The following is a 23,298-nucleotide window of genomic DNA, read 5'->3' on the forward strand; positions in this document are numbered from 1 at the left end:
GACTCTGAGGGAGTGCTGGCGCGGTTGATGGCTTGTATCTCCTCCCTAATTATGGCTCGGATATCTTTAGAAGATATCGTCGACCCCTGCCTGGTCTCTTTCATGCATTGTTTGCAGAGTTTTTTGGGGTAGGAGTCAGGGAGAGGCTCTGAACATAATGCGCATTCTTTATGTTTAATTTTTTCTTTTTTCGTTGACTGAAGTAGGAGGTCAAAGGAAAGGAGAGAGGGGGGAGGGGGGGGGAGAGGTTTTAGCTTAATAGGTAGAGTATATACTTTGCACACTCACCCAGTGAAGCTTAATACCGGGTCGGATGGCTGAGACGGTCTGGATCGGGTTTCTGCTGCCTCGCTCCTGCGGGCAGTCTCTGTCCTGGCGCTGCGGTCCCTGGTGGAATTGCCCCCAGCTGAATCCCCTGCGACTCCGTGGGGGACGACATGGTTCCCTCGTTGCAGCGCTGTTTTATCTTCTCCTGTCGTGCCCCCGGAAGTTGCCCTGTGTCAGGGCGCATGCGCTGCGTCATCGCCATCCTACCCCGGAAGTTCAACCATTACTTCCGGGGTATAGGAGCGTCGGGCGCCGGCCGGCTCCTGCGCCCCCGCTACTCACACGCAAGGTTCGCGCGCTCATGGCCTCACCTCCCACACTGTGTCACCACCGAAGGGGGGGGCCCTCCGGATGCCAGACCGGTCCGCTCCCTGGTAAGACCGGGCGGCCATACCCGGACCCGGTCATCACCATTTTGCCGCCAGACGAGGGGGGAACCGTCAAACGGAGTCTCCCCTGACGCTGCTTCCGGACCGCAGCCCCTGCCGTTCCCGAGGAGACCGCACAGGTGGATGCATGGCCCAGGTAAGATCCTGCAGGATCCTGCTCCATTTGGAACAGGAAACCAAAACTGAGGAGGAAAGGCGGACCGCCCCTTTTATCTTTCCTGTAGGGTTTCCTGTTCCAAATGGGCGGATCCGATACCTCCAAGTGGGTGCTGTCGTGGCGAAGAGTAAAACAAAAAATGTTATGTCTTTGGATGTAGGCATTTGTTTGCTGTGTGTGGTCTGCAGAACATTGTTTTCTATGTGTTGTGTGTAGTGTGATGTTGTGTTTCTGTGTTTGATGCCAAAATCTTACCAATTGTGAGCCCACTCCAGGTGTCTGTCCACCCCTTCCTTCTTCTGGGAGCTCCTCTTCATCTTGTGATTCCTGTTTTGAAATAAAAGGCAATGAATAGACATATATTACAGAGATGATGGATTTTGGAAATAAAAACTTACCGTCAAACGCTGGCGATGCGAGGGAGGGCTCCCAGAAGAAGATGTGCTGTCTTCCTGCTGGCCAGACTCCATGGCTGTGGGTGGTGTTCCTGCTGCTGCCATTGCTGCTGCTGCATCTCTTGGGCGGCTGTTGAATAAAGAGAAACAAAGGGCCAATGAATATCTTGATATTCCATGGCCCTAGTTTGGAGGAATGGGGGATTTGATAATTACCGTCTCTCATCTGCTGCTGGACTCCCCTCCTCAGCATGTTCCATTTGCTGCTCCATTTGGCGGCGTGGTGGTGCTGCTGCAGATGTCTCCTGCCTTCTCCTGCTCCTGGTTCTTGGCTTGGGTGGCATGTTGGGTGTGGCTTGCTTTTATATATGTCTTGTGGGCAGAGCTACTGAGCATGCTCAGACCAAAAAAAACGGATCCGGCTGTCGCCGGATCAGGCGCATTGCGGCGCTCATAGGCTTTCATTGTGTGAAAAAGCCGGACGCGCCGGATCCAGCGTGTCCGGCTTTTTCGCCGGAGACAAAAAACGTTACAGTAGCTGTTTTTTCCAGACGCCGGATCGCGACACATTGCCGGATCCGGCGAAAACCGGATGAAACGCATGGCCATCCGGCTCGATCCGGCTCTAATGCAAGTCAATGGGGGGGAAACCGGATCCGGCATTGCATTTCGCCGGATCCGGTTTTTGTCAAAAGCGCCGGATCGCGCCTGACGGCGAAAACCTGATGTGTGAAAGAGGCCTAAGATGCTCCAATTCCAACACTTAGCCTCTCTCTTCCCACTGCCCTGTAGTGGTGGCATATGGGGCAGTAAGGGGTGACATTGTATTGTAAGGTGACATTAAGCCTGGCTTAATAATGGAGAGGTGTCAATAAGACACCTATCCAGTACTATTCCTAAAGTTTGTAAAGGGTTAAATAAACACACACATGCAGAATAAAGTATTTTAATGAAGTAAAAGAACACGCAGTTTTGCCATCTTTATTGTTCTGCTAAATCCAAACGATGCCCTCAATCTCCTGTAAAAAATTAAAAACAAAAAACCAACAATATACTATACCTGTCAGAAAAAAAGTCCCACGCAGTAATCCATATCTGGAGGTTAAATAATTTACAACTGGGAGCGGTGCTAATGCTACCACTGAAGAATGATTGAGACGCTGCTGGCAGCAGCAACAGTGACGTCAGCGCAGCCTCCCAGCCTGACCCAAGGTGAACTCTTGAGCATGGGAAAGTGACAGTCCATTTTCCCACGTGCAGAGGTCATAGCAAGTAAGGCTGGGCAGAATCAGTCTCATCACTGCTAAATATTTATACTTTACAAATACTTACTACTTTGTATTTCTGTATCACAAAAATTCACAATAAAATATATTTAATTTTGTGGGTTCAACATGGAAAAATGTGGTGAGGTTCACAGGGTATGAATACTTTTTCAAGGCACTGTAAATGGTTATAATCCAAAAGATTGCAGATAATGAAGTCTGGATTTCACCTATATCAACCTTCAACTTAGTTTAACCTTTTCATGTTTGACAATCGCATTTATTACAACAGGAATTTGAGAGCATTTCTTCCAATGTTGACAGTGATGTCAGTTTCAAAAATATTAACTTGTCATATTATCCCTTAGAATCCAGGGCTCCTACCCTGGATTTATTTAAAATATTAGTGGTTGATGATTTAAAAATGTTGCATGATGATACCTTAAGCACTCAATAATTACATATAACATTTTATCTAAGTCCCAATATAAAGTCAGACATGAATTAACCCCTTTAACCCCCAAGGGTGGTTTGCACGCTCATGACCGGGCCAATTTTTAGAATTCTGACCACTGTCTTTTTATGAGGTAATAACTCTGAAACACTTCCATGGATCCTGGTGATTCTGACATTGTTTTCTCGTGACATATTGTACTTCGCAATTTTCCAATTTTGAATTTGTATGCCCTTAAATCACAGAGATACGGCACACAAAAAACTTAATAAGTAACATTTCCCACATGTTTTCTTTACATCAGCACACAAAATTTTTTTTTGTTAGGAAGTTATAAGGGTTAAATTTTGACCAGCGATTTCTCATTTTTGCAACACCATTTTATTTTTATGGACCACATCACATTTGAAGCCACTTTGAGGGGTCTATATAATAGAAAATACCCAAAAGTGACACCATTCTAAAAACTGCACCCCTTAAGGTGCTCAAAACCACATTCAAAAAAGTATATTAACCCTTTAGGTGCGTCACAGGAATTTTTTTAATATTTAAAAAAAAAAAATGAACATTTAACTTTTTTTCACAAAAAAAAAAACTTCAGGTTCAATTTTATTTATTTTACCAAGGGTAACAGGAGAAAATGGACTGCAAAAGTTATTGTGCAATTTGTCCTGAGTACGCTGATACCTGATATGTGGAGGGGAACCTCTGTTTCAGCGCTGTCATTTACTTAGGGAATTTTCGCTTGCAGCGAACAAAAACCAGTTCCGGCACGGATTTTCCATCAAATCATACAGTCCTTGCGGTTTATTCACGTCCAGCGTCGGACTGGCCCACCGGGGAACCGGTGGATTCTCCGGTGGGCCCTGGCATCTGGTGGGCCCTGGCACCTGCTGGCATACAGGGCCAGCAGTTGCCTAGGGCCCCCACTGCTCCAGGGGCCCCCAGCCAGTGGTGTGTCGCACACCATGCAGCTGCTATGGGGGCCCCCGCCAGCGGAGCAGCAGCGGGTGTCAGGAGGCAGGAGCCCATGTCCCCGCTGCTAAAGAGAAATGAATATTCACTGCGAAGCAGTGAATATCATTTCACAGTCTCCACCCCCAGAGGCCCCGCCCCCAGCCCAGTAAGCTGCTCTGCATCAGGGCCGGCGCCGCCCTCAGTCCTCTCTGCTCCTGGCTCACAGCCAGTGCGCGATGACGTCACTACATCGCGCACCCGCTGTGTGTCTGGCAGAGGGGACAGCTCCTGACACTGAAGCCGGGATCAGCGTGGGAGCGAGGAGTAGAGGTGAGTATTGTGGTTTGTTTTTTTTTTTATATCTCTCTCGCTCTCTCTATCTGTCTCTCTCTATCTATCTATCTCTATTTCTCTATATATCTCTCTCTATCTCTCTTATATCTATCTATCTTTCTATCTCTATCTATTATATCTATCTATTTCTATATCTATCTCTATCGCTCTATCTTTATATCTATCTTTCTATCTCTACATCTATCTCCATATCTATCTATCTATCTCTATATCTTTCTATATATATCTCTATATCTATCTATCTATCTATTATGTCTATCTATCTATCTCTATATCTATCTATCTTACTCTATCTATCTCTATATCTATTATCTCTATATTTATTATCTATCTAGCTACCATCTATATCTATCTATCTTTATCTATATATATCTCTATCTAATATCTATATCTATCTATCTCTATACCTATCTATCTATTTATCTATCCGTTATCTATCTCTATATCTTTTCTCTGTATCTATCTATCTCTATATCTATATCTCTCGCTATCTATCGCTCTATCTCTATATCTATATCTATCTCTATATCTATATATCTATATCTATCTCTATATCTATCTCTATTTCTCTCTATATCTATCTCTATATCTCTATAGCTATCTATCTATATATCTCTATCTCTATATCTATCTCTCTGTATATCTATCTATCGCTCTATCTCTATATCTATATTTCTATCTCTATATCTATCTATCTTTATCTATTTATCTCTATATCTTTTCTCTGTATCTATCTCTCTCTATATCTATATCTATCTATCTCTATATATATCTATTATCTCTATATCTCTCTATATCTCTCTCTATATCTATCTATCTATCTATTTATCTCTATCTCTATATCTATCTCTCTGTATATCTATCTATCTTTCTATCTCTATATCTATCTCTATATCTATCTATCTTTCTCTATCTATCTATCTATTTATCTCTATCTATTATCTATATCTATCTCTATCTATCGCTCTATCTCTATATCTATCTTTCTATCTCTACATATATCTCTATATCTATCTTTCTATCTAAATCTATCTATATCTATATCTATCTATTATTACTATCTATCTAGCTATCTCTATTATCTATATCTACCTATCTCTATATCTTTCTATCTTACTCTATCTCTATATCTATCTGTTATCTCTATATTTATTATCTATCTTTATCTATCTATCTCTATCTATTATCTATATCTATATCTATCTCTCTATCTATTTATCGATCTCTGTATCTATCTCTCTCTCTATCTACCGCTCTCTCTATCTCTATCTATCTTTATATCTATATCTATCTATCTCTATATCTATTATCTCTATATCTATCTACCTATCTATCTCTATATCTGTTTCTCTCTATATCTATCTCTATATCTCTCTCTATAGCTATCTATATATTATCTCTATATATATCTATCTATATATTATCTCTATATCTATCTATCTATCTCTATATCTATCTATCTATCTCTATATCTATCTATCTCTATATCTGTTATCTCTATATCCATATCTATCTCTATATCCATATCTATCTCTATATCTATCTATCTATCTATCTCTATAGCTATCTTTCTATCTAACACTATATCTCTATATCTATCTCTATATCTCATTATCTATCAATCTCTATCTCTATCTCTCTTTATCTATCTATCTATTGATCTATCCATCTATCTCTATATCTATCTCTATATCTATCTATTATATCTATCTATTATATCTATCTATTATCTCTATTATCTATATCTATCTATCCATCTATCTATCTAGCTATCTCAATCTATCTCTATATCTCTCTATATCTATCTTTCTAACTCTATATCTATCTATCTCTATACATATCTCTATATCTAGCTATTATCTCTATATCTATCTCTATATCTATCTTTCTATATCTATCTGTCTCTATATCTATCTCTATATCTATCTATCTATCTATCTATCTCTATATCTATTATCTCTATATCTATCTATCTCTATATATCTCTATATCTATTTTTATTTATAGCCATGTATCTATATATATTTATCTCTATATCTATATATGTCTATATTATTATTATTATTATATCTGTATATCTCTATCTATTATCTATCTCTATCTATTATCTATCTCTATCTATATATCTATCTATCTCTATATCTTTCTATCTATAGCTATCTATCTCTATATCTATCTATCTATCTATCTATCTATCCATTATCTATTTTCTATCTATCTCTATATCTATCTACCTATCGATCTATCTATCTATCTTTCTTTCTATATCTATCTTTATATCTATATCTATCTCTATCTATCTCTATGAATCTTTCTATCTATATCTATCCATTATCTACTTTCTATCCATTATCTGCTATCTATCTCTATATCTATCTATTTCTATATCTATCTTTCTATCTATATCTATCTAACTCTATATCTATATATCTATATAGCATTATACCCTATGAGGGGGTGCATTATTCCCTATGAGGGGGGCAGCATTATACCCTATGAGGAGGGCAGCATTATTCCCTATGAGGGGGTGCATTATACCCTATGAGGGGGTGCATTATTCCCTATGAGGGGGGCAGTATTATACCCTATGAGGGGGGCAGTATTATACCCTATGAGGGGGCAGCATTATACCCTATGAGGGGGTGCATTATTCCCTATGAGGGGGGCAGTGTTATACCTTATGAGGGGGGCAGTATTATACCCTATGAGGGGGGCAGTATTATACCCTATGAGGGGGTGCATTATACCCTATGAGGGGGTGCATTATACCCTATGAGGGGGGCAGTATTGTATTCTATGAGATGGCTGCATTATATTCTATGAGATGGCTGTATTATACTATGTGAGGGGGCTGCTTTATATTCTATGAGGGGGCTACCCCAACTCCTGCTACATAATTAAGACATGTACAACCTTATATTATACCCGGATATTAGCGTGTTTTACCACATAATTGGTGGTCTGGTATTTAACTCTATGCAGCTACATAGTGGGCCCCAAGAATGATTTTCTCTGGTGGGCCCAAGGTGTTCCAGTCCGACGCTGTTCACGTCTCATAAACCACAGCAGCAACAGAAAGTTCACTTAATAGCATTAGCAGCATAGCATCCATTATAATGCTTCACTCTTATTATCAATGTCCAGTACGCAGGCTCACTTAGCCTCACAATTATCTCACCCACGTCAGGGTTCCTCATGCGGCTGCAGCATTCCGCACACGTTCGTTCCCTCCAGGGAACTCTCAGGCACACATCGCCATTGCTCCCAGCCACTTCACACGTGCTGTCTCGGAGGAAGCTCCATCTCTGCAGGACCTTCCACACTGGAGCAACCAGGTCCCAGCATTCACCACATGTGACCTACCCTGGCCACATTATATGGTCCATAGCCACGCCCACCGGGTCACGTGACTATGACCTCATCACAGGTCCTTCACACACTCACATAGCTTTTTTAATACAGGCGTTTTCAGACACACCCCTGGGTGGGTTTGTAGGTAACTGGCCCGCCCAACTCCCAAGCTACCTAGAGACTTCTCCCTTAGACCTTGAAATAACACCTCAGCAATACCATTGCTGATCAATACGCATAACTAAGTCTCCATCTCAAAGCCACCCCCTTTGAGATACACAACCATCCTTCAGGATTCTGCCACTCATCCTCTCCCTTGGAACCTCAACACAGCGCCCCCTAGCAGACATAGTTGTTACTACACCACATACCTCGCCCCTCTGTTCAAACTTGTGGGGTTGAACACACAACATTACATCAGGCTCTCAAGACCGGGCACTCATCACACCTTGCCCTACAGGTCGAGAGAACCTTTTCCACCTATCATACGGCCTCCTCTCTACGTTGGGCCTCCCCCGCCCCCAGCGGTAAGAATATCGGTCCTGCTCTTTGACCCTCCAGTTACAGCCTGTCTGCGTCATCAGACACTGTCTAGTCACCACCTTCCTCTCTCTGTTTGTTCGGTTCCCCGACCAGCTCCCCCGGTTGGTATGGTCCTCCATCTTACTTGAGTCTACTGTCTGGCCTGAGTCTGACCCACTCAGCGTCTCAAGGGAACTAGGGTCTCTCAACGTCATCCTGCCAGTCGAACTACTACTTGTTGACATTCTTCGGCCATCTGCCCTGTCACTTCTTGGCGGAACTCTTCGGGTCCTTACATCTTGTTGGGTTGCAGGCGGCCGCCACCTGGTATTCCGTACTTCTTTATTAATTCGCCGGCGGTCCTGCCTCAACTGCTCAATCTCTTGCAGGTACCTCACTCGATACTCCAAGAGCATCCGAAAGTCTCTCAGGCTCTCCACGGAGCCAACCACCAGGATGGGAATCCTACCCACCTCACTGGATACTTGGTCTTCATCATCAGGAGGAATCCTCACTCTCACCACACCGGAGATATTCACAAGGTCTTGCACTACCTTCCCGGATCTTCCAATGATTCTCCCAATCAGAGCTTTGGGTACCGGCACCACATCTTTCCGCAAACCCAGCTGGTCCATAGCCTCCCTTGCTAATTCTAGGCATCGAGCAGCCTTCACATTACTCTGCCTGACCCACTGTTTAGTGTGGAGACACTGTAGATGCATCTCTTTCAGGACAGCTACTCGGTTTGATGTATCTTCTCTATCCGATACTACCACCAACTGCTGAGTCTCAGGTGCCCAGCGCACCTTACACGCTTTGACCGCTTGTTTGAAAGCCTCATGCACACCTTCCTCCGCACAGGCTTCTTGCATGTCCTCTGGTACGTCAATCACCAACTGGAAGGTTGTGGTCTTGCCCTCTTCCTGGACCGAAGGCTCTAGCTTTACCATGGACACTTCCCTCACTGCCATTGACCCGACCGGGTGACTGTCTTTTTCAGTTTTTAACTCACCAACTTCACCTGACTTGGTCACTTCATGACCCTTTGCCACGAGGGTTACTGGCCGTTCTGTCCTGTTATCACTTACGCTCACCCGCGGTAAGTCTTCGTCCAATTTCTCCCGCAGAAGACTTTTAACTACTACTCTGAGTTCTTCCATTTCTTCTGTAAGGGTCTTGTTCACACTGTGCCACGTTGACAGGTGACCTCTGAGGTTCAAGACTTCTTTCTCAAGCTCTTTCACTCTGTGCTCGGCCGTTTGTCTCATCACACTTTCACGTTCGAGATGTTCTTTTACTGTCTCTTTTATTGACTGTATCTCCTGCTCTAGTTCTCTTTTGGCCAGTATGTGTTGCACTACTACTTCTTTAATTATATCGTCAAAAGGTACCCCTGGGTTAGTCCCGTCAGTCGAGTGAACCCCCCAGTTACCCTCTGACTGTGTCTCCACTCCCGTTATCTTCTCGACCAGGTTACCATCAGTCCTGTCACGAGTTTCAGTCAGCACAGCACTAGAATCTGTCCTAGGGGTGGCTACTGGTAATAACATGTCACAGTCACACCACACCGTACGGTGAACCCCCAAGACACTCTCTTTCCGTGTGTCAGCTCTGCTCTTTTTGTTTACCACACCCTTCTCATTCACACTGATGTACCCTTCAGGTGACGTCAGGTTAGTAAATTTGTCCGATGCCATTCTTTCTCCGGTCGCCCCTACGTCTGGTCTGTCCACGTTAGGAGGCGTCAGCGTCTCAGTGTCTGCTAGCCCTACAGTAGACATGTCTCCATCCTCCTGGCATAGGTCATCAAACCTGACCAAGTCCCGGCCGCACTCCAAGGCATAAACTAAGTCTGGTGGTATACTGCCGCCTTGGCACTTACTGCCTCCGAACTCCTTAAACACTACTCTGTCTACCGCATAGTTCACTGTGACCCCATGTGCACAGTGAACCTGGACCATTTTCTCGGTCACACAGAGAGTGCGAGGAGTTCCTACCAGAGTCACCTGACTGTTTGAGTCTAACCGTCCCAATATCCCTTCCCGGTGTAGCATCACGGTACACACTTGCGGCCCGTCATCATTCGGAAAGAATATCCCACATTCTGGAAATGCCATACACATACACTGCTGTACTCCAGACATACCCACTGAGTCAACCAGTGCTGCCATTCCTTCAAACTTGGCCCCTTTCTGGACCACCACACCACTTTGGGTTGCCGCCCCCTCCTGGGACTCCACCCCTTTTTGGGTTGCCACCCCGCTTTAGGTCACCACCCCCTTCTGGGACTCCACCCCCTTTTGGGATCTCCCCATGTCCGTTATACCGGTCTTCTCAGACCTCAGTTCACACAACACAGTCTATGTCTTAACGATACCACACAAGTTCTTGTTGGCACCACCACTGCTCCTGCTGTCACCGATCACCGACAGCACAGGCTGCTGTTCACACACACAGCGGCTGGAATCACTGCAACTCCTGCTGCGCTGTCTTCGTGGACCCGCCGATCCACCGGAAGCCACTTGTCACCTTCGTGACCCCATTGAGCCACCTCAAGCTGCTTGTCACCTTCTTGACTCTCACTGAGCCACCGCCGGCTGAGTTGAGAAAAGAAGAAAAGAAAAACACCACAAAAAAACCTCAAAAACTCACGTGTCCTTTCTGTGTGCTATTCAGGACGTACCGTCTCCGCCTGAGACCGTCCAACACATAGGGCGCACCAGGTGCTATTCAGGGAGCCGACCCTCTCACCAGGTCCAGGGGCTTAGCGAGTGCTATTCAGGACATCCGTCTCGGCCTGAGACTGCCCAACACTTACGCCTCACCAGGTGCGCATTTTTGAAGGTGCACCGAGCACGCCGAAATGCAACATGCTGCGTTCGGCTCACACAGGCGCACCTTCAAAAGTGCGCAGCGCACGCCAAAATCCTACTAGCGCACGGCCAGCGCACGATCTGCGCACCCTATGCTAAAGATAGGGTGCGCAGATCACAAGCGTCCATGTGCGATAGTGGGTGGTGATGACCGGATGGGGCGGGCAGGGAGCTGGCAGGGGGCGGGGCTTAGCGGCGCAGTTCGCTGCGTGGAATAAACGCTAGTGTGAAACTAGCCTAATACCTTGAAATAACACCTCAGCAATACCATTGCTGATCAATACGCATAACTAAGTCTCCATCTCAAAGCCACCCCCTTTGAGATACACAACCACCCTTCAGGATTCTGCCACTCATCCTCTCCCTTGGAACCTCAACACAGCGCTCCCTAGTGGACATAGTGGTTACTACACCACAGCGCATGGCAGTGCTCAGAAGGGAAGGAGCGCCGTTTGACTTTTTCAAAGCAAAATTGACTGGAATTCAGATCGGACGCCATGTAACGTTTGGAGAGCCCCTGATGTACCTAAACAGTGGAAACCCCCCACAAGTGACCCCATTTTGGAAACTAGACCCCCCCTAGTAACTTATCTAGATATGTGGTGAGAACTTTGAACCCACAAGGGCTTCACAGAAGTTTATAACGTACAGCGGTACAATTAAAAATCATATTTTTTCCACAAAAATGATCTTTTCACCAACAATTTTTATTTTCCCAAGGGTAACAGGACCCTAAAAGTTATTGTGCAATTTGTCCTGAGTACGCTGATACCCCATATGTGGGTGTAAACGACTATTTGGGAGCATGACAGAGCTTAGAAGGGAAGCAGCGCCATTTGACTTTTTTGGCTGGAACTGAGATCGGACACCATGTCACGATTGGAAAACCCCAGATGTACCAAAACAGTGGAAACCCCCCACAAATGACACCATTTTGGAAACTAGACCCCCAAGGAACTTATCTAGATGTGTGGTAAGCACTTTGAACCCCCCAGTGCTTCATAGAAGTTTATAACGCTCGGGCGTGAAAATAAAAAAATCATGTTTTTTCAACAAACATGATCTTTTAGTCACCAAATTTTTTATTTTCCCAAGGGTACCAGGAGAAACTGGACCCCAAAAGTTGTTGTCCAATTTGTCCTGAGTGCGCTGATACACCATATGTGGGAGAAAACTACTGTATGGGCACACGTCAGGGCTCGGAAGGGAAGTAGTGACGTTTTGGAATGCATACTTTGATGGAATGGTCTGCGGGTGTCATGTTGCTTTTGGAGAGCCCCTGATGTACCTAAACAGTGGATACCCCCCACAAGTGACCCCATTTTGGAAACTAGATCCCCTAAGGAACTTATCTAGATGTGTGGTGAGCATTTTGAAACCCCCAGTGCTTCACAGAAGTTTATAACGACCGGGCGTGAATAAAAAAAATCGTATTTTTTCAACAAACATGATCTTTTACTCCCCATTTTTTCATTTTCCCAAGGGTAACAGGAGAAATTTGACCCCAAAAGCTGTTGCCCATTTTGTCCTGAGTACGCTGATACCCCATATGTGGGAGAAAACTACTGCATCGGCACACGTCGGGGCTCGGAAGGGAAGTAGTGATGTTTTGGAATGCAGACTTTGATGGAATGCTCTGTGGGTGTCATGTTGCCTTTGGAGAGCCCCTAATGTACCTAAACAGTGGAAACCCCCCACAAATGACCCCATTTTGGAAACTAGACCCCCTAAGGAACTTATCTAGATGTGTGGTGAGCACTTTGAACCCCCAAGGGCTTCACAGAAGTTTATAATGCCCGGGCATGAAAATAAAAAAATCATATTTTTTCCACAAACATGATCATTTAGTCCCCAATTTTTCTATTTTCCCAAGGGTATCAGAGAAAATGGACCCCAAAAGTTGTTGTCCAATTTGTCCTGAGTACCTGATACCTCATATGTGGGAGAAAACTACTGTATAGGCACAAGTCGGGGCTTGGAAGCGAAGTAGTGACGTTTTTGAATGCAGACTTTGATGGAATGGTCTGCGGGTGTCATGTGTGTTTGGAGAGCCCCTGATGTACATAAACTATTGAAACTCCCCACAAGTGATGCCATTTTGGAAACTGGACCCCCCAATGAACTTATTTAGATGTGTTGTGAGCACTTTGAACCCCCAAGTGCTTCACAGAAGTTTATAACGCCCGGGCGTGAAAATAAAAAAATCATTTTTTTCCACAAAAATTATATTTTTGCCCCCAATTTTTTCTTTTCCTACGGGTAAAAGGAGAAATTGGACCCCAAAAGTTGTTTTGCAATTTGTCCTGAGTAGGCTGATACCCTATACCCTATATGTGGGGGTAAAACACTGCTTGGGCGCATGGCAGAGCTTGGAAGGGAAGGAGAACCATTTGACTTTTTCAACGCAGAATTGGCTGGAATTGAGATCAGACGCCATGTTGCATTTGGAGAGCACCTGATGTGCCCAAACTGTGGAAACCCCCAATTATAACTCCAACCCTAACCCCAACACACCCCTAACTCTAATCTCAGCCCTAACTCTAGCCCTAGCCCTAACCCTAGCCCTAGCCCTAACCCTAGCCCTAACCCTAGCCCTAATGGAAAAATGGAAATAAATACATTTTCTTTTAATTTTATTATTCTTCCCTAACTAAGGGTGTGATAACGGGGGGTTTGATTTACTATTTATGGCGGTTTTTTATTTTTGGCAGCTGTCGCACGCTAAAAGACGCTTTTTATTGTAAAAATAGTTTTTGCATCGCCACATATTGAGAGTGTTATAGCTGCTTTTGTTCTGACCAAACGTCAGCTGTCCAGATCACCAGTGAGTCCGAATCGTGAGGTTTTTCGCCCTTTCTGTTCACAAGCGCTTGGAGACAAAGTGACACACACACTGGTCGTGGCTAAATCACTTTATCTGACGTAATGAAATATAAGACATGTTTTTATACCATTTAAAACAATATGTGACTCTGGAGCTCATTTGGCCCCCACCATCACCTCAGGGTCGTACGTACCTTGTTTACAATATACCCAGAACACGTTGTTGAGAACAAATATGATAACAAGTATAGTTTCCTTGAAGACAGAGACTACTAGTCTACATAAGAATAATTCTAGCAATAATAAGGCAAAAGGCAATTGAAGTCTTAAAGGCATTTAAAGGGATATAAAAGCAAACCATTAACTCTTCTATATCAATTTCCCCCTTTTGTAAATGGTATAACCTTTGCCACAGGGTCAAGTGATGTCCACAAAGGAGCTACTGTCTCATGGGTCTAGTACCCATAAGGGGGCTTCCTACCTGCTTCGCCCATCCACCCTCAGTGTGGACACTCACCTTCCCCATCAGCAATGGCTACCTGGGGTCTATGATACACTACAGAAGGTTCAGCCTTAGATTTTTTCTTTCCACACATACATTATTCAGTAGCTTAAGTAATACATATATTAGCGCTTTTACGGCTACATAAAACAATAAGCAAAACAACAAAATTTGCATACAAGTCTGCAAAATGCCAAAAATCCATCCTGCTAAGCCATTAAACCAATTTTCTGGATTTAGGAAAGAGCATGTGTTACCTCACCAGGAGTATCTGTTTGCACTGTGTTGCTTTAACCATTGGTCTCTACGTTCACCTATTTTGTCTATACCGGCCCTGATCTGGAGATTGCCAGCAGGGCCGATATAATTACAACAGGTGGGACCAATTACTGACACATTCCTCCTTCTTTTGCTGTCAGGTAATCTAGTACTATAGTATGCTGGATAGTAACTATGATTAATTGTCTCTGTATTGTATTAGTCTCATTTAGAACTTCAAGAATCTGGAAAATCTGATCGTCCAGGTAGTCGGTACCTTCCACTAATTTATCCCACAGTTGTGTTATGAAGGGGTATATTAGCATACTACTGAATATTTTGTTATCCCCATCTCTACTAGATGCGGCCTACCATTTGGCTGGGGCTTATTGTCTGCAGCCCTTCTATACAAAGTGTGAATTGGGACTGCTGATGTGTCTATTTTACTATGAGGAACTATGAAAGTGGCTGGTGTCAGTTTAGCAAGAGTGCAGACCCCTCTTATGTCTGGCCTTCCCACCTGTAGGCTCGATGTCCACAAACCAAGAATACTCCTTCAGGGAGAACACAAACGTGACCCGGGGTCTGTATACATTGGTATAAACTCAAAAGTCCTGACCTACTGCAGGCTTATGGGCACACCAAGTATTATTCATTGGTTTTCCCCTTATACCAGATGTACATTTACCCCTTTCTTTCCTTATTATTTTACCCATAGAAGCTCTACAGCCTTCAATACCATCCTGGTACATCGTCTTATTAACCTGTGTTTGATCATGAGTGTATATGCGGAAGCAATTATTGTCCTCACCACAGGTGTCTGCTCCAGTGTGTTGAAGACTGAACCACCGTCCATCATTGGGAATAGGGTCTGAGTGAGGGATTTCAGTCCTCCTCCTGGCGACCATATTTCCGACATCTGAATCATATTCCCGCCACCACATTTGTACCTTTAGGCCGCGTTATATTAAACTGAAACCAGCGATTAGCGGCCCATTCGACTATAGTCATTGAGGCAGATATATCACGGGGCACACCTAGATTGAGTCCAAGTCTCATTGTATATGCAGTGTGGGGTTAATACTTCCCATGTCTCCAGAGGTAAGGCTAAGAACGGCATAGTCCTCGCGGATACAGGGCTGTGTATACAGATCCAACAGTCTTTCGGTTTCTGTCCTTCCATGTCCTTTATAAGAAGAGCATGATGCCGAATAAGTTTGTTGTCCCAATCAGCATTTAAGAGTTTGTCCTGTGTCTCTGTAGAGTGCAGTAACCCTGTCACTGCCAGCAAGGTGATGAGGAGAACAGTCATTCTGCTGTTGACAGGACCTTCTTGCAGTGACTGGCGTGGATCCAGGTGGACTTTCCCTCAAGTTTTACTGAAGTGGATGTGGTCAGCTGGACTTGGAAGGGGCCGTCAAATCGTGGGTCCCGGATCCTTCTCACGTGCCTGCGTATAACCACCCAATCACCTGGATTCAGCTGATGCACATCTGCACTGGCATTAGGATCTGGAATGTATGAGAACACATGTTTATGCACCACATTAAGTCTTTCCTGCTAGGCCTGGACATACAACCGTGTTGCATTTGTAGCACCTGTGGGAAGTACAGACCAGTCTTTGGTGCACTACCAAACAGGACTTCAAAGGGAGACAAGCCTCTCTTTCTATTTGGAGTGTGTCTAACTGAAAAGAGTGCAAGAGGCAAGCACTCTACCCAGCTCTTTCCTGTGTCTGCCATGGCCTTTTGAATTTTCAGTTTAAGTGTCCCATTTAGTCTTTCCACTTTCCCACTACTTTGTGGCCTATATGGTGTATGAAATGTTTGCTGTACACCCAGGGCCTGCATGACTGCCCTCATTATTTCTCCCGTGAAGTGTGTACCCCTATCTGTTTCTGTGGCTTCTGGGACACCATACCTGCAGATCAGTTCTTTCATCAGTTTGTCTGTAGTCATTTTAGCATTTGCACATTTTACCGGATATGCTTCCGGCCAACCAGAGAAGAGATCTACACATACTAGGATATTTGCATACACTCCTACCTTGGTAGCTGTATGTCGTCAATCTGCAGTCTCTGAAACGGGTAGAGAGGCCTAGATGTCGCTTTCTTAGGGACTTTTACTGTTCTACCTGGGTTGTGCTGTGCACAGATGAGGCATGATTGTACAAGTTTCGCTGCGTAACTGAAACCAGGAGCGATCCAGAAGGCATCTACCATGGCACACATGTGACTTTTTGAGATGTGAGTGGGGCCATGAGCTGCTTGCGCCATGATTGGGAACAGGGACTTTGGTGGGCACAATTTATACTTATTCTCCCATACTCCATTTGAGTTCAGCTCAGCTCCCAGTCTCCCCCGGTGTACCTTCTCTGTTTGGGCAGCCTTTTGCGGGAGGGATTTCAGGACATCTAGACCCAATGTGGCTGGATTACGCTGACTCCCCGCCACCATCCACTGCTCTCTCTAGGCCACCTTGTGCTATTTTAGCAGCCTTGTTCGCCCTTCTATTGCCCTCTACCTCCACGGAGTCACCTTTGTGTGTGCTTTTACCTTGACAATGCCAACCTGGACTGGTAACATCAATGCCTCCATCAATTGTTTCACCAGCTCTGCATTTTTAATGGGCTTCGAATCTGTGAAAATATTAGCGACTTTACCTGCAGCGGCTCTACACGCCTCAGTGAGTGCCTTCAACTCTGCCTCCTACGCCGACATGTGAGGAGAGAGTGGTTCCGCTCGGATTACCTCATGTGAGGATACTACTGCATACCCAGTGTAGAATCGTCCATCCTGGTGGTATCTGGGGCCATCTACAAAAAAGAAACTCAAAGTCTGCATTAGGAACAGGTTTTTCATGAACGTGTGCAAACTCAACTGTCTCCTGACTCATCAGTTCTTATGCAGACATGTTCATGCGTCATGTCAAAGTATCCTTCCTCACTCACTAATACGGTCACCAATTCCCCCTTTTCTGAATCCACAGGCAGGAGGGTGGCTGGATTCAGAACGTTACATCTTTTGAGGGTGACATACTCAGGAATTAGTAGAGCACACTCAAGTCGGAGCTGTCTGGCCATAGACATGTTTTGGTTGAACTTGTACGAGTATGGCATGGATGTCATATGGGGAATAGATTGTCAAAAGAAACGTCAGTGTGATCTCACATGCCTTTCCTAGTAATAGTGCAGCTGCTCCTACCGCACAGACACAATCAATTGTATTTTGTGTGAGGTCCCGGGTCTGATGACAAGCAGTCATAAAGTGGTTGGAATATTTGTGAAGCGGACCTTATCCAAGGCCTACTGTAGGTCACTAAACCTAGGAAAGTACATAGATGCTGATGTGACCTGGGTAGAGGGAGATCTTGAATTGCCTGTTTCCTGTCAGGTGTGTGGTACCTTCGGCAATACAATGTCCCAACAAATGTCACCTTTTGTTTGTAATACTGTAATTTGTCACGTGAGACCTTGCAACCCATAGGGTCATCCACGTACTGTAATAGTACAATCAGCGGAAGAGGTGATTGCCACTACTCAAGGATCCCTGCCATTGCTGCTGAATAGATGGCAGGGGATTTCTTTCCTCCTTTGTTGGAGGACTGTCCAACAATATTGTTCACTTCTATGAGTAAAGGAGAAAGACACTGACAGTCAGGGTGCAGGGGTACAGAGAAGAATGCACCTGCTAAATCAATGACTGTGAAACATTCTGACATTACTGGGATCTGTGACAGTATTGTGTGTGTGTGTTAGGGACGATTGAGGTCACACTCACTGTATCATCATTAATAGCCCTTAAGTCATGAACCTTTCTGTAAGTGTCAGCAAACCCTTGAGTCCTTTTTTTCCTAATGGGATACAAAGAGGTGTCGCAGGGGGAAGATCTTTGCAGTCCGGGGGGGTGGGTATCTTTGCACCAGAACCCCTGCCTTAACATACTCTCTAATATCTCTGCTCGGGGTAATTGATTTGGCTAGGCTCAAGGGGTATTGCTTAAAGCAATTCAATCATGACAGGGGGAATGGCAACCGACCCACATCATTTTTCCCCACTTGCCCAAACAGTGTCTGGCACCTGTCCCATTTCTTCATCCTCAGGCATTTTGGTGTCAGGTGTTAGTTTCACCGTTTTTGTCATATACACCATTGCCACAATCTTACACAAATGTTTATCTGAGAGGGGACTTGTGACTGTAATACCCTCAGGAGAGTACTGTATGATGGCCGGGATCGCACTCAGCACATCTGCTCCCAGTAAATTCATAGGGGTATTGTCACTAACAATAAGTTTTGTAAGTACCACAATTCCAGCACCTCACTGTTTCTAGGTCCTTAGGTCCCTTATTACGTCTCCACTTTTTTCCTTGTGCTCCAGCATACATGACAGGTTGTCTTATCTTCCTTGTTTGCTCAACTTCTTTAGCTACCTTAAGGAGGTCTTTCGGATCTACATATCTCCATTCAGGTCTGGCTGCCTGTACTGCGTCTCGTAAGTCTTTGTTCATACCGTCAATGAATGCATTCACCAGTATTCTAACATCAAGTGGGTTTATGCAAATGTACCCCATGTCTGCCCATTTCAGCTGTAACTGTCCAAAGTACATCTCTACCCTCTCTCCTTTTTGCTGTGTCACATTAGTCAGGTGTACGGACTGCTCTGATTGTTTCACTATAGCCCATTGTTTTAGTGACTCACAGTACGTCTCCCCAGATCGTGCAGATTTATCATCCATGCCCCAAGCCGGATTCTTTGTCACATCTGTGTGTGTCTTAATTATATGTCCTAGTGCGTCACCTGCCTTTAAACTCACCAACCTCTCTAGGTCTGCCCAGGTACACTTATATGTCTGCTGTACTCCCTTTATGAGTCTGTAAAACGGGAATGGTTGGTCTTCAGGGTCAGGCAGCTGCTTCAGCAAAGCTAGCTGGTCAGAGGGGCTCCAGGGATAATACACCTGCATCTTTCTTATTCTAGTCGCACTTCTAGGTCCTGATGGGGTTGGTCGTCTGATGTCTACTGTCAGCTTACTCCTCAAGGGCCAATGTCCCCACTACCCACTATCCACACTATTATGTCAGCTTCTTATGATCTTGTCTGGACAGGATTTAGCGCAATTCGCTTAGGTCAGTAGCACAGGTCACACAAGTAGCTATTCAGTCTGGGTTTGTCTGAGTCTGATCACAGTGTTTACAAGTCCATCTGTTTTGTCTGGGTCTCTGGTTACACTTTGTCAATCAAACATTCATAATACACCTTTCATACTGCTGCACATTCTCAAGCATCATTTATTCACCTGCTATTTTCTTCCCTTGTCTGTGCCTTTTTGTACATCCAAACATTCACACTCTGGTATTTTTGCCTTTTTCAATATTTGTCCAACCTACCTGTTTCACTGCTTCCTTTCTGCTCTGTCTTTTACAATTTGCATAGCTGTCTTGGATCTCATTGGGGGCACCGACTGTACACAGAAAAAGTTGCCATGGCTTCAACCTTTTTCTGCCGACAGCTCACCTTTCTTCTGAAATGCCCTCCCAGTGTGCCTGGACCTCTGTCTTACAGGCCACACTTAGCAAGTCAGAGAGAGCCTGCCAAGGTGTAGCAGGAAGGCTCCTTGCCTCTCACCCGGTAGACCTACAGGATGTAACGGGAAGGCTCTCTGCCTCTCACCCGTTAGATCAGCTGGCTAGAATAGGATCAGGCCTGAATCCTTCCATCCCAGCTCCATGGATTGTTGTGGGAAGGCTATTTCAACTTTAGACAGCTCACCTTTCTTCTGAAATGCCCTTCTGTGTGTCTGGACCTCTGTCTTACAGCCCACACATAGCAAGTCAGAGTGAGCCTGCCAAGGTATATCCAGAGGAATCCTCGCCCTCACCTCTCACCCACAACAAAAAACCCGCTGACTAAAGTAAGAAGGCCCAGGTGTGATAGGCCTCTGACCTACTTTATCAGCCGTACAGTCGGCTACCTCCTCTGTTGATACACAATTTGCTATACAAATCAATCACACAACTAGAAGCAGGTTCAAACACATTAATGACCAAACAATCACTTACACTTACAATTCCCTTCTAAATTAGGCACCATATTTTACTTTTAACTTCCAACTTCAATTAAGTACTGTTGCTTTAAAATGCACAAATCTTTCAGCGTGTACCTTACGGATAGAATTACAGAGAATTTTGAGCACAGCTCACACTCAGCAGATTTAAGAGCGAAGGGAGAAGAAAAACTGCGCAGCGGTATCATTCCCCCCTCCCATCAGAGCGTCCTTCACAGAGTTCCGTAGTTCTTTAGACTTATCAAAATCAATTTCTACAAAGAAAACTCAAAATCACGGGATTTCACTGTAAGAGCAGATAACTGTATAATGAGATTAACCATGCCTTGCCCTTTTTCTGGCCAAATGCATTCAGGAAACTTTACAATGTAATGCCACATATAACACGAGCTATATCATTACTCAATTCATTCAGTCTCAGATGTAGATTTGAAATATCTATAACGCATCTGTCCGGGATTCCCCCACAACTAGAAAGGTAACAATCTCTTGACACAAAAATGATGTGTGATGATTCATTCATCACATTCAGGGACTTTTTTATACTCAATTACTCATCTCTCATCTTATTCAGAGGTTCTCATAGACATATATACAAGGATTCACACAGCCTGACTATCTTGCACTTTGGATTTGATTGACGCTTTAACCTACAGCAGTGTCCACTGACACTCCGAGAACACCAAAGCCAACTTCTTAAACAACAAGAAACATTGAAAACCAGAGCAACCAAAAACCACAGCCTCATACAAAACTGCACAGAGTCTATCCCAGACTTTGTGCTACACAGTGCACCAGTGCACAACCAGTTAGTATATTAGTATATTGCCAGATCAGTTTAACAGATAATACAGATGACAATTATTATCTTATTACTCTATTATTCAACTCTCATACAGACATACTCACCACTCACTGGTGATGTGGGTTCTTTTTGAACCGTGCTGTTACAGTCTTACCCAGAGATATGTAGACATCCTTAGAAAGGTTGTAGATGCAGAATCAATGTAAGAATAGATGTTCTCACCTGCTGCAGCCTGGATTCTGCATTTTCAACCTCCCAGGAAGCTCCCACATACGGATTCCGAATAGACTGGTTTCCACGGTCCCCGTCGGGCGCCAAAACTGTTGTAGCTGCTTTTGTTCTGACCAAGCGTCAGCTGTCCAGATCACCAGTGAGTCCAAATCGTGAGGTTTTTCGCCCTTTCTGTTCACAAGCGCTTGGAGACAAAGTGACACACACACTGGTCGTGGCTAAATCACTTTATCTGACGTAATGAAATATAAGACCTGTTTTTATACCATTTACAACAATATGTGACTCTGGAGCTCATTTGGCCCCCACCATCACCTCAGGGTCGTACGTACCTTGTTTACAATATACCCAGAACACGTTGTTGAGAACAAATATGATAACAAGTATAGTTTCCTTGAAGACAGAGAGTACTAGTCTACATAAGAATAATTCTAGCAATAATAAGGCAAAAGGCAATTGAAGTCTTAAAGGCATTTAAAGGGATATAAAAGCAAACCATTAACTCTTCTACTGTATATCAAGAGCTATAATTTTTCCATATTTTGACCCACCGAGTCATGTGAGGTCTTATTTTTTGCGGGACGAGTTGACGTTTTTATTGGTATCATTTTCGGGCACGTGACATCTTTTGATCGCTTTTTATTCCGATTTTTGGGACGCAGAATGAACAAAAACCAGCGTTTCATGAATTTCTTTTGGGGGGTGCGTTTACACCGTTCCGCGTGCGGTGAAATTGATAAGACGGTTTTATTCTTCGGGTCAGTACGGTTACAGCGATACCTCATTTAGCTTTTTTTTATTTTTTGTCGCTTTTATGCAATGAAAACATTTTTATATAAAAAATAATTATTTTTGCATCGCTTTATAACTTTTTTAATTTTTTTGCTGATGATGCTGTATGGTGGTTCGTTTTTTGCGGGACAAGATGACGTTTTCAGCGGTGACATGGATATTTATATGCGTCTTTTTGATCGCGCGTTATTGCACTTTTTGCTCGGCGGTATGATAATAAATCATTATTTTTTGCTTCGTTTTTTATTTTTATTTTTTAAGGGGTTCGCTAAAGGAGTTAACTAATGGGACATTTTTATAGGGCGGGTCGTTACGGACGCGGCGATACCAAATATGTGTAATTTTATTGTTTTGGTTTTTTTATTTCCAAAAAATGAATTTATTAGGGAATATTTTTTTTTTAATTTATTTAGCGATTTTTAAAAAATTATTTTTACACTTTTTTTTTAACTTTATTACATTGTCCCAGTGGGGACATACCTGTCATGTGACAGATCGCTGATCTGTCACATCACAGATCACTGTGACAGATCAGCGATCTGTCACAGGCACTGCACTTGGCTTCCTCGTGCCTGCGCTTTGCAGGCACTGAGGAAGCAAGCTCCCTGCAGGCCCCTGAAGGTCCCCGTCGCCATCTTGGATTCGGGGACCTGCAGGGATGGAGCCCCCCCGCAGCAGAGCTCCACATTGCGCTGCTGTGGGGGGCTCAGGGAAGCACGGAGGGAGCCCCCTCCCTGCCGAGGATTTCCTTTAACCACCGGTACACCGCGGTCGTGTTT

General features: G+C 44.2%; 1 long non-coding RNA gene across 1 annotated transcript; it reads right to left on the reverse strand.

Moving 5' to 3' along the window:
* Positions 1 to 13,941: 13,941 nt before the first annotated feature.
* LOC141057953 (uncharacterized) lies at positions 13,942 to 21,844 on the reverse strand. The gene is made up of 2 exons (XR_012222055.1): positions 21,601 to 21,844; positions 13,942 to 16,138 (listed from the first exon to the last, which is right to left on the reverse strand). It is a non-coding gene; the product is annotated as an uncharacterized lncRNA (long non-coding RNA).
* Between the last annotated feature and the right edge of the window lie 1,454 nt (positions 21,845 to 23,298).

The sequence above is a fragment of the Dendrobates tinctorius genome, unplaced genomic scaffold (genome assembly GCF_039654945.1).
Source record: "Dendrobates tinctorius isolate UK_male_01 unplaced genomic scaffold, ASM3965494v1 ptg000206l, whole genome shotgun sequence".
Taxonomy (NCBI): Eukaryota; Metazoa; Chordata; class Amphibia; order Anura; family Dendrobatidae; genus Dendrobates; species Dendrobates tinctorius.